Raw genomic sequence first — 13,123 nt, 5'->3', positions numbered from 1 at the left:
TGGTACATCTATTCAAGGGAACATTATTCAGCCATAAAAAGGCATGTACCAGTGATACATGCTATAACCTGGATGAACACTGAAAACATACTGAGTGAAAGAAGCCATACACAAAAGACCACACATTGTATGATTCCATTTATGGAATCAAGGAATGTCTGGAATGGGAAAATCTGTACAGATGGTAAGTGGATCAGAGCTAGAGGGAATCAGGAGTGACAGCTAACAAGCATGGGGTTTCTTTTTGGGGTCATGAAAATGTTCTTAAATCAGACAGCAGTGATGGCTGCACAACTCTGTGACTGTACTAAAAAACACTGAATTATACTTTAAAAAAGTAAATTTTATGGTATGTGAATTATATCTCAATAAATCTGTTATTTTTTAAGTCTAGCCCCTCCATTCCCCCAAAATAAGCAAATGACATAAAGACAATTCCCAGAATAAAAAACATAAATGACCAGTTGCTGTACAAAGAGTTTAAACAGTAGTATCCAAATAAACTTAAAAATAAATAAATAAATAAAGACAAGAATGAGCTTTATGATCTGAGCCAAGGCAAAGAATAAGAAATAAGCAGAGCAACTGATCAAGTTTTATTTATTCTGAGGGATCAAGAAAGCTACTAAAACCCACAAGCAGCAAACAAGAATAAATGAAGTAATAGACACAGAGAACCATCTCAGTTGTAGCATGCAGACACAGAAACAGGAAGACCCTGGTGACCAACAGGGTAGTGGGAAAGTTACCAATAATCCAAGCATTAAGACTAGGATAACTGAAGACCTCGGGGAATGGGGATTTTCTGTCACAGACAATATGTCTTACGCAGAAGGTTAGGGGAAACAGGGATACGGTCCTCAGCCTTAAAAGGTGGGGGTAGGTGAAGTAAGGGGGAAAAAATATGAAGAGAAAAAAAATCAGCCTCCTCCCCAAACTTTGCCATCAAGGTGCCATCCATGTACCAGAGGGCCGAATGTGAGGGTCTTCAAGGCAGGCAGTCCCCATACCCTGTTAAGGCCGAACTGCAAGCCAAAGAGGCCACATGACCCAAAGAAAAAAAGGCAACGCAGGTCCTTGTGCGAAGGAAAAGTGGAGATGGCCAAATGACCATGACCACTCACCTAGTGAGTGAGAGCTCTTCAACCTAGGGACAAGAAGAGATTATTGGATACCCTACCTATCCGTGTTCCCAGGCCAGTGAAGATGGACAATAGGTCAAGGACTAAGACTTGTAGGGATTTCTGGGGAGGAGCTCCTCAGTACAAGGGGCAAGAAATTAATAAATATCCTGCCACCCAGCACTCTTGTGGAAGGAAATACTTAGAATGACAAAGACAACAGGATGTGGATTGGGAGTTCACAGATGGACCTAGATAATTGTGAAATTATAAGAATCTATAGAAAGTATGTTATTTAAACTTCCTGGGTGACTTAGATGGCAGTGAAATGAAAGTACCCTCTAGAACTTGGGAGACAGCACTGGTGTGTGTCCACAACTGGCATGTGGATGGAGTGCGTGCTGGATGCCCAACACTTGATTCCACACAAACACATCGCTTCCAGCTAGAGGACTAAATCTTTGAAAATGCATTGTGGAGAAAGAACAGATCCAGGCTCTACAAACTTGTCAGGAACCACCCCACATTCTGTGTACTTTAGGTCACCTCCATGGATAAACTCATCTAATTACAAACCTGCCTTGCCATATAACCTAAAGCCCCAAGAACCCAAGCCATAACCACATCAATACAAGGTAAGCCTAATTTATCTGTTTACAATGGAAAGAAACTACTTGAGACTGCGAAAGCCAGGAAAGACATCCTTAGATCATCACAGACCCACGGCAGCTTTAGCCTAGAGGAGAAAAGGAGGTCACCCTGGGGCATCCAAGACTGACTGAGAGAAGATTACAATGAAGTTTGACAAAACTGCGTGGCAACATAAGAAAGAACAAAACTTGGGACCGGATGCGTGAACTGGGAAACTACAGATCAGTCCTTACCTTGCTTATCTTTATACTTTGCCCACTAGGAAAGTCCATTTTTCCTGCCTCTCACCACATGCATCTCCATTTATAATTACAGAGACAGTGAAGGACTGCAATCTTTGAAAGTCACTTCCATATCTACATTAGTATCTAGTACAATGTGTATCTTTGTATATCCACAGGAAAAAAATAATAAAGCAACCAGCATCTCTTATTAAAGACACTGTTAAACTGCAGTTTAATTGTCCTGGAGATATTAACTGATGCGGTTAGATAGGATAAACAACTGGAGGCATAACCATTGAAAAAGAAAAGACTGAAATCTCTGCAGGTGAAAGAATAGTATCTGAGCCTAAAAGAAGCAATGATGAAAGTAACTCAAACACTGAGTTTAGCAAGGTAGCAGGAAAACATGCAAAAACCTGCAATATTCATATACATGAGTAATAACCAGAAGATACAATGTATAAGAAAATTTTATTTATAATAGCAGCAACAACAACACAGCAACAAAGATAAAATGCCTAGGAATAAACCTAACAAGAAACGTTCAAAACTGGTATGAAAAAAACTATAACCATTCTGCAAAGACATAAAAGTAGTTTTAAGAAAATGAAAAGACATTGTTCGTTCTAGGCTAAGATGTCTCCACACCATCAAGAAATTAGTTCTAAGTTAAATCATAGGTTTAGTGCAATCTCAATAAAAATAGCAATAAGGTTTTTAATGAATGGACTTAGATAAACTGATGCTAAAGTTCATATGGAAAAGTAAAACATGCATGAATAGTATGGAAAACAATGAAGAGGACGAACTATAATGGGGACTAGTCCTACATGGTATGAAATCATATACAACACCTCTATGACTAAACAGTTTGATACTGGTACATGAATAGTCAGATAGTCCAATGGAATAAAATACACCCAACTACATAGAGAAATCTAGTATATGATAAAGGAAACAAAGATTTTCTAAAAATAAATAGCACTGGGACAACTGGATAGCCATGTAGAAAATGGTAACATTACATCCATTCCGCACACCATATACAGAAATATCCTCCAAATGGATCAGAAAACTAAATGTGGAAAATGAAACCATACTGAGTATTAGAAGGCATAGGTAAATTTCTCTATAACTGGGGGATAAAGAAAGGCTCTCTGATGATAACTAAAAATCCAGGTGTAATACATTTAAGATTAATATATTTGATGGGACACCTGGGTGGCTAAGTTGGTTGGGCATCTGCCTTCGGCTCAGGTCACTATCCTAGGGTCCTGGGATTGAGCCCCACATCGGGCTCCCTTCTCAGTTCTCCCTCTCCCTCTGCTGCCCTCCTGCCTGTGTGCTTTCTCTCTCTCAGTGAAATAAATAAAATCTTAAGAAAAAAAATTGGGGCACCTGGGTGGCTCAGTGGGTTAAACCTTCTGCCTTCGGCTCCGGTCATGATCTCAGGGTCCTGGGATTGAGCCCCACATTGGGCTCTCTGCTCAGCGGGGAGCCTGCTTCCTCCTCTCTCTCTCTCTCTGCCTGCCTCTCTACCTACTTGTGATCTCTGTCTGTCAAATAAATAAATAAAATCTTTTTTAAAAAATAAAATTGGGCAAATAACATGAACAATTCTTTTTTAAAATGTAAAAAATAGCACTTTAATATACAAAAAAAGTTCAATTCACAAATTAAAACTACACTGAGATACCATTTCTCACCTATTAGATTGGCAGAAATTCAAAAGCTTGGCCATACACTCCATTGGTGAGGCCATGGCACTCTTAAACACTGCTGGTAGGTATTCAAAATAGTATAGCTCCATTAAGGAGCAGAATCTGGCAAAATCTAACAAATCTTATATATGCATTTATCCTGAATATTTACTTCCAACAATACAAAGACACATGTACGTAAAGATTTTCATTATAACGTCATTTGTAATTGAAAAATACTGGAAATTACTTAAATGTCCAAGGACTTCGGTGGCTCAGTTGGTTAAACATCTGCTTTTGGCTCAGGTCATGATCCCAGGGTCCTGGAATTGAGCCCCATGTCAGGCTCCCTTTGTAGCAGAGTGTCTGCTTCTTCTCTCTCTCTGTCTACCACTCTGCCTGCTTGTGCCTCTCCCTCTCTCTCCAAATAAGCAAAATTAAAGAAAAAAAAATGTCCAAGTACAGGAGACTGGTTGAATAAACCATGGAGTACTATGCAGTTAAGAAAGAAATTATTGGGGGGACGCCTGGGTGGCTCAGTTGGTTGGACGACTGCCTTCGGCTCAGGGCGTGATCCTGGAGTCCCGGGATCGAGTCCCGCATCAGGCTCCCAGCTCCATGGGGAGTCTGCTTCGCTCTCTGACCTTCTCCTCGCTCATTCTCTCTCTCACTGTCTCTCTCTCTCAAATAAATAAATAAAATCTTTAAAAAAAAAAAAAAAAAGAAAGAAATTATTGGGGCACCTGGGTGGCAAAGTGGGTTAAAGCCTCTGCCTTCGGCTCGGATCATGATCCCCGGGTCCTCGGATCGAGCCCCACATCAGGCTCTCTGCTTGGCAGGGAGCCTGCTCCCCACCCCCGCCCCTCTGCCTACTTGTGATCTATCAGATAAATAAATTTTAAAAAATCATAAAAAAAAAAAAAAAAGAAAGAAAGAAGATTATTTATTTTAATTCACGTGTATATTTTTTTGATGTAGCTACTGAATTTTTAGGACTTAAATACTTACTAAGTTGCTTAGGCCTATTTAATAAATTAAACCGTTAGGTGTTTTTTTGACCTAGGGATGCTGCGAAACTATTATTGGTATGATAAGGACATCATGAACTAAGAAAGTTTGGGAACTTCTGGTAAAGGCCTGTGAAGACTTTTAAGAGTGTTATTTATGTGTGTAGTTATGAGCTCTGCGTGTAGTTACTATGGATTGTGGTCAACAAAATTTAATGAAGGCACTGCCCATAGTGGTAAAAGTGCTATGCTGGATTTTATGGCAGCCCATAAAAAGAGCAACCAGTCCAGTCTCGAAAGTTGTTGAAGTTTTTATTTGTTGGTTTTTCAGTTTCTTGTTTTTAGATATGGATCAAGAGAAAGAATCTAATCCAGACACAGTTTCTGGAGAGGCATAACCCACAATGAGTGCTGGAAGACAAGCAGGCATACACCTGGTTGGGGTAAAGAGGAATGGCTACAACTACAAGAAGAGGAAATGGGGCACCAAGAAAACGCTAGCATTCTAGAAGTTTGGTCCTGCTGGAACAGAATATCCTAGAAGAGAAGAGATGAGGCTAGAGAGTTAGGGAAAGAGCAGGTCTTCAAAGTTTTGTATGTGAGATTAAGGATTATAGGAGTTTGGGTTTTATTAATAGGCAAGAAGGAGCTACGAAAGGGCTTTAAGCAGGGGAGTGTCACAGGACTGCTCTAACGAAGAGTGGAGAACAGATCCGGGTGGGGTAGGCAACAAAAGGCTAACGAGCTGCTGCAGCAATCCAGAACAGACCTAGACACTAGACAGAGCAGCTGAACTACAGCACTTGCAATCAGTAGTGGGCAGTCTCCATTTTCAACGAGGAATGATGCTAGCTACTCAACTGCATGAGGAAGCAGAGGTCCTATCCTTAGATGACTACAATCATGATCTTTGTGGAAACTGAGGGATCTCTGCCCACCCTTCATGATGCATCTGTGAGTAGAAGTCACTTCATAATCTTGCTATGTTTTATTCTCCAACCTGACATTGTCAAACCTGATACCTAGTTCCAGTAAGTGAATTCAGCAACCCAACTGGATCCCAGACATCAAAGGGATTATGTGTGTCAAGCGTTAGGTCTATTCCATCTAACAGGGAACTCTAACTGTGAAGGACCTGGAGAATAGTATCCTAATAGTTTATGTAAGCTTGCTGGTTTTGGCTTGTACAGACTACCCTCTTGATGCTGAGGAATTGTACCTTAGGTATAATTATATTAAAGATTCAAATTCTCTTCCAAAATTTACTCACATGACTCTTAAAACTCACAGAGCTTTACTTTCACTTTTTCTATATTGTTAACCAAATCCTCTGGAGTGTAATAAGGTAGTAAGAAAGGTGTCTTAGAAAAACAAAGAATAACTGTTCCTAATGGGAGCTGGGGAATGAGCCATTTTTTACTCAGAGCTACATACTTTAAAAAAACAAACAGACAAACAACAACAACAACAAAAAAAAAACCAAGAGATGAACACATCCTTCAAATTAAGCCCATTAAAAGTGCATTTTCCCCCCAAAAAACAAAAAAGCAAAAACAAAAAAACCCCAAAACCACAAAGGCTTGGGAAGAGTAAAGAGAGTTGACCAGCACTGAATAGCAATCAGACCCTTACAAGAACTCTGCCACTTTTAAGCCTCTATATTAAACCCAAAGTGAAAATGATACCTGGTTTGAAATGGTAAAAACAGATCCAGGATACCTTTGCCTCTTCTACATTCTTCCCAATTCCGCCTCCCGCCTCCCAACATTCCCCCACCACCTCCTTTAGTGATAGAACTAAAAAACAAGGTTTCAGGAGAGGTCATCACAAAATGGATTTTCCATGGTCCTCTCCAGTGGGGATTATTCAGGTATTTCAGAGCAAAAAGCAGTAATCGACTGCTTGAGTTCCTGACATTCTACTCCTCCAGGACCCCTATTCCAACAACACCCAACCACTTCTTCACGGCACACCCAGGCAGATGAACACGGCATCTGTAGGCACTCACAACAGAAACAGCCGTAACCCTAGGGCCCACTGGATGGCCAAGAGTGCTGAGATCATTGGATTCATGTTCCTGAAGCTCAGCTCAATCAGAAACTTGTTTTTCCTCAGCCTTTTAGGATTAACTGCAATATGCAATGCTCTCAGAAATCGGTACTTTCAAATCCCAACTCTCCTAAATATTAGCTACCGGCCTCCAGCCAACAGCTTCTCTTAGCCTTAGTAAAGTACAGAAAAGCTACCTATCTTACAGAGGTACTGTGGAGATGAAGAATAATATAACTAAAGGTCTTATCATAGTGTTTGGCGGGCAATCAATGTTATATGGACTGTTAGTACCAAGAGGGTTGCTGAATTAAAAAAGAGATCTCACCTCTGTACAGTGATGTTGCTAAGAAACTGCAGGCCTCCCTCTCCTTAGTGTCTAAGAGTTAAAACATTTTACAAAACAATAAAAATCACAAACTTTCTCCCTACTACTTCCAAATCATAATATTTTTCCTCATCAAGAATTCATACTATTTTAAAAATGCCTGTTCTTGCCACCCATTTATATGGATTTCAAGTGTGTATAACAGTGATACACATATCCAAAAAGTGATTCCGGTCCATTCATGTATATCCTGCAGACACTGAGCTTTGGAAACAAGTGCAGGACCACCACCAGGCATGTGGAGAGGAAAGAAGATAACAGCACTTTTTTGGGGAGACCTCTCGGAAGTGAAAACAACCCAACCATCTATAGACAAAAATTATTCCCCCACACAAATGGAAGAAAAGATCCTTCCCTATAATTAGCCCTTCTTTTCCCCTGAAAGCTCTGCAAAGAAAGGGTTGTATGAAACTACTTTAAAATAAGTGATAAGATGGCTGCACATTCAGCAGACACACTAGAGAACATCAGGATCTTGACAAAGAAATGTGAAAGTGGCTACTGGTAAATCATGCCAAGGTCATATCAGGATGTCAGAGGATTTCCTCTACCCCTGGGAGAAATAAGCCACTAAAAGCAATTCTGCGATGTATCGTGTTTTCCAAACAGTGATGACTTCTAATTTCCTCTTTTGTAATTAAAATTACTGTATGGCTATCAACCCCAAACATAAACTTACTATCACTAGGAAATCTCTTCTTAATAACCCTGGATAAACATGTTTAAGTAGTTAAGTACTGAAGATTGGAATACAAGCTATTATAATGCCCAATCACAATAACCCAAATATAATTTTAACCTTTCAGAGGAGGATAGTTTTGGAAGGACAGCCAAGGATTCTTCTTAAATTGTCCTTTTCATCACGTTAAAAAACATTAACACAAAGCAAAGTCTGTATGTGACAAGCAACTGGGACACAAACAAAAAAACCAACAAAATAAATGATTCCTGAGGCAACTGTGGGGTCAGCTACACGTTCATTCATTCAGTGAAGAAATATGGGAATAACTTCTATGTGCCAGTCATCACTTATGTACACAGGGATGCATAAGACATAGTTCCTGGCCTCAAAAAATGTAGTCTAAAATTAACGTCTCAAGAGTCACAAGAGTCATTTTACAATAATATTGTATTAATAGACACAGAAATACATAAACTAGTAAAATACATTTACATATATTAATAAACAAGCTGAAAAATAAAAAAGACCCTCTACTGCAAATTTACTAACAAATTTTGTTATCCGAGTCTGGAAACATGACTAAAGTTGTAATGTACTTTCAGGACAAAAATTAACTAATGACACACGTTTTACAAAGGCCTCCTCACGCCCCACCCCTCCCCCCAACACACACCAAACACAATTTGTAAATTGGGTGCTTTTCAGCTTGACACGCAGGGCGTGGCACGGGAGTTCTCACACAACCCCAAAGACACCTGGATAAGCTCTCACAAGTCTGGACATTCAGGTTTCTCAAGCAAAGGCCAGTTAACTCCCTAATTCTCCTTAAACCTTGAAACAACACTGCCACCTCTCTGTGCTGTCATCCCTGCCCACTTACACACATATACCCAGACTAAAAGCATACAAATCACATCTTCCACTCCCGCAAAACCGTAAGGAACAAATCCAGAGGAATGACCCTCTCACTCAAAAAATATCTATATTCTCTTCCTCGCTTTAGAGGCTAGATTACCCTAATACGGGTAAAGCTGTGCAGTTCAAAGCTGAGCATCTAATGACTTCAGTCTGAAAAAGCCATTCCTTTAACTGGCACAAAACCCTGGCGGAGATGCTTAAAAAGCAACTGCTCTAGTACAGGCGAGGAGTGGAAGAAAGGGAAGGAGGAGAGAGGGGCGGAGTGAAGCGCGGGGACTGCGGCGGTGGCGACGGGTCCCCCCAGGTCGCGGGCACCGCCCAGGCGGGGACCTAGGCGCGGCGGGCCAGAGATGCAGGGTGACCTTCCGACGAGGCCAACTCAAGGAGGTGCTGGGCTCGGAGGACCGAGCCGCAGCCGCCGGCTCTTGGGGGTGCACTCGCCCGCACAGCAGTGAACACCGCGCCCCGGATTCCAGCCCAGGCTCGTCCAGCAGCTCGTTCCGGGACAGAACGCGGGATGTGCAATCTCGGCGTCCGGGCCCTGAGCCTGGGCCTCGGCCCGCCGCCGCCCGGACACACCCCCGCCGCCGCCGCCCCGGCCGCCCCAACCCCTCCTGGGGCGGCCCGGGCAGGCATCGCTCACCTGCACCGCAAGCCGGTCCTCCGCCCCGCGGGTTCCGGAAGCCGCGGCTGGGCTGGCCTCCGCCGGAGAGAGCTTGGCCCTTGTCGTCTGGGAGGCTCCCCGCCGCGAGCGGCAGAAGGACGAGTCCGACCGGCGGCGGCGGAGCCTGGGCGGCAGGAGGAGGAGGAGGACTTGGGGTGCTCCGCTCTCCGGAGATCCACCCTCCTCCTGGCCGCTCTGCAGCAGCCGCCGCAGATCACTTCCGGGGCGCTGGGGGAGCGGGGCGGGGCCGGCTGGGGAGCAACTTCCTGTCCGTGGGCGGAGAGGAGGTTGTCGGGGGCTGGGGCTGGAGAACAATGGCCAGGAGGGCGCGGACTTGCCGGCGTCTACCCGCTGCGTGCCGAGAGCTGGCTGCGCTGCGCTACGGACGGCCCCACCCCCGGCTCCCCGCGCCCGGCGAGGTGGGCTCGCCTCCGGGGGGCACGGGAGCTGCCGCAGGCCTCGCGGAGGTTCCCGGATCTCGGCGTCGGCGCCGCGACGTCCTTGTCTCTCTTCTGGGGACCAGGAGGGGGTTCTCGGGGAAGGAGGGGAAAGCGGAGGCCGCCATCTTGCTTTCGGGGGCCGCGGCTTCCCCAGGTTGTCCCAGGGTGGAGGCCGCTTGTCCCATGGCCGGGGTTTTTCCGAGTGGGGCTGATGACGTGGCTCTTTGCGGGCGGAATACTTGGAAATGGTTTGGTCGGTTCCCTGCCCTGGCCGGAGGGTTCCGGTAGCCGCCCTGGGCCTCGGGTCTAACTGCTGATCCCTGGAGAGCTCGGACCTTAGGGTGTTTTGTGATCTTTTACTGAGGGGACTCGAGCCCCCGGACACCGCAGGCCTCGTGTCCGGTGCGGCTCTGAGATCAGGCGGCGCCCCATCTTGTGATTTGGTGGCTTGAGTTAGAGGAGTTGCACTAAATCGGCTCCTCTGTTTGACCCTTTCCACAGATCGTTTGCCTAAGATCCGTTAGCGCTCGGAGTCTTCCCTGTTGACATTTATTTATCCCCTTATCTCCTCCCACTGCTGAGTAGCAGTTCCCAGCTTTGCACAACTCGTTCAAGGAATGCCCACTCTGAACGTCTGGCCGACGTGGAAGCAAGTAATAATGGTTGGAAGGATGGTGGACCAAGGTATCCAGAGGGAAGAATGGAGGTCTCATAACTGCGTTAGGTTTTCAAGATAAGGGATTTCCCAGCACAAACTTAAGGGTGGGATGGTAAATCCAGATCCTAGCAAAAAGGACATGCAGCAAAGGGAAAATAATATGTGTTTAGAAGTCTGGGTAATAAAGCCTGAGTTGCTGAAAAGGATGAATCTGGAGAAGCAGATAGGAACCAAATTGTGAACCGTCTTTCACTCCTTGGTGAGGCAATGAATAGAGGAGTGACCCTGGACAGTTTTACAATTTAGGCTGTTGGTAGAGGACATTAGTTGAGAGGAAGAAGAGGGGAAGAGGAATTGTGGACAAGGGGACTTGACAGAAATCAAGAGAAAGGATAAGGACCATTATGGGGTGTGTCTGTGAGCACCGAAAGAAGATGGATTCCTAAAATACCAGGATGCCAAATCAAGTGATTGTAATTGTAATTGATTGCTGGGGGGAAGATTCTGGGTAAGCCAATGGAAGTAGCAACATGATGCCTTGCTTTGCGATGGGGAGAGGGTAAAGGTGTAATTTACCAAATGGAATAGGGAATGGCTGCGATGGGAAAGGGGAGGGGGTGTGGAAACGAATGCCATTTTGGACCTGGCCAGCTTGAGGTGCCAGTGATGCTCTCTCAGGCAGTTGCTACATGGGTCCGGAGTTCTGGGCTGAAGTTAGAAATACCACAGGCTTGTATCACCACATGCAAGCCCACTGCAGGCCCACTTTGTCGAGCAGTTTCAAAACCACTTCTTTCTCCCTACCTTTTGTTGTGAAAATTGCGGAAATACTACATTTTAAAAATCCCGATGTGGTAATTATACATATGCCCATGCTAATACTCAAATGTTTAATGTTTCTATTGGATCGGAAAGGTCAGGCTTACGAAAAACAGTATGACAGTGACAACTAGTATATAAGCATAAACTCAAAGATGAAATATCATTAATTTTAAAAATTGTTAGGTTTAATCATTGACAATAAACAGCTTCTTTAAAGCCAGCCAGAAAGGACTGAGGACAGTAGTTTGCACAAACACCTGTTGACTGGAGAACGAGGAAGATGACTTCAAGAAGAGTGAGCAATGGGAACACAATGATAGACAACCTCAAGTTCATTAGTCAGCCTGTCTCAGTTGCTTCTTCATTGTTGATAGCCGCGCTAACCTAGCCGAAAGCACTCAGAAATAGAATGGATCATTCTGAGCAGAGGCTTTGGAAAGCAACAAATAATAAAAGCCCTATGAATAAAAGCTACAGTGGCAAACCAAAGGGTAATTATTAGTTTTTATTTAACATTTTTGAATATAAAAAATAAAGAATTCTCACCTTTAGTCCGTAGATTATTCAGATACATTATTTGCAGTTTTCCTAGAGTAGAAATGCATGTAGGCATATTAAACAACCCTTTAATGGGTACCATACTGAACTGGAAATGAGAACAATGATCTCGAGGCCCTTTTTCTTTGTTCACCTTATGACCCTAGCACAGTCCCTTAACCTTTCCATGCCCTAGTTTCTTTGTAAAATAAAGATAATAATAACCCTCTACTGGCCTACCTCTCAGAGATATTATAAGAAATAACAAATTAATGCTTTAAAAGCTTTTTGAGGTACTTGGATGAAAGGGTATAATTGTGACTACATATCATTAATAATTAGCACTAATATCCAGTAGAACTCATGAGTGTTCCTAAATTTGCTGCCCAGGCAACTCAAAGAACATGAAGGATTCTGTTTATAAAATAGGCTTAGATTTAAAAAAAAAAAAAGAAAAGAAAAGCTGAGCTTTCTTCTTGTGAGGATAAATTTTTATTATTTATGATCAAACTTTGTGTGTTAAATATGAGTAAGAAGTAAAAGGAATTTTTAGTAACTACAGTTCTTATGTTCACTGCTGTTATAGATAATCTATATTTTAGGGGGGATGTATAGAGTGGTATGCTTTTGTCAGAATTTTGTTTTAGAACTAATGATTAGTTTACTGAAGTTAGTTTACTAGAATTTTCTATGAAAGCATTACACATCCCCAAAGGATAGTAAGAATTTTATCTGCAGTTACATGTTTATCTGAAACCTGAAGCATTCCTGTGAATCTTTTGTCATTCCCATCATTGTTTAATCAGAAATACAAAATTAAATATATAGGTCCCTGGGGTTTTATCCAAAGTCTACCCTACAGTAGATGAAATTTTGCCCATTAGATTCATGGCTTTGGTATTTCTATGTTGAAAGGTATATGCATAAACACATTTAAACATTCATGGCTATATTATTGCATATTTTATATGTATACTTATTACATACCAGTTTATTAAAAATGTTATATGAATGTACATTAACTACACATATAGAAACAACTGTTAACAACAGAAACCTCTTTGGGTGTATTGGCCAGATAAGAAAGCAGTGGTTATTAGCAATTTGTCACTATTGATGGAAAAACAACTCAAAATACGTTATTGTCTATAATACCCATGGTACCTTAACCTTTATATTACTTCATTTTGTTTTCACAACAACTTTGTGAGGCACACATTATTCAGAAAAAGAGGCCCAGAGGGCTTAAAGCTTGCTACAAA

General features: G+C 42.7%; 1 protein-coding gene across 1 annotated transcript in view; it reads right to left on the bottom strand.

Moving 5' to 3' along the window:
- Nucleotides 1-9,628, bottom strand: part of RALA (RAS like proto-oncogene A) — a 74,247-nt gene extending 64,619 nt beyond the window's left edge. Inside the window, exon 1 of the mRNA XM_044245653.1 lies at nt 9,384-9,628. The gene's annotated coding sequence lies outside the window, so the exon portion shown is untranslated. The remainder of the gene's footprint in view (nt 1-9,383) is intronic.
- Nucleotides 9,629-13,123: the final 3,495 nt, after the last annotated feature.

Source organism: Neovison vison, chromosome 4 (genome assembly GCF_020171115.1).
Source record: "Neovison vison isolate M4711 chromosome 4, ASM_NN_V1, whole genome shotgun sequence".
In the NCBI taxonomy this organism is placed as follows: Eukaryota; Metazoa; Chordata; class Mammalia; order Carnivora; family Mustelidae; genus Neogale; species Neogale vison.
The sequence above is the reverse complement of the archived record's forward strand: the minus strand, read 5'-3'. Positions and strand labels throughout refer to the sequence as shown.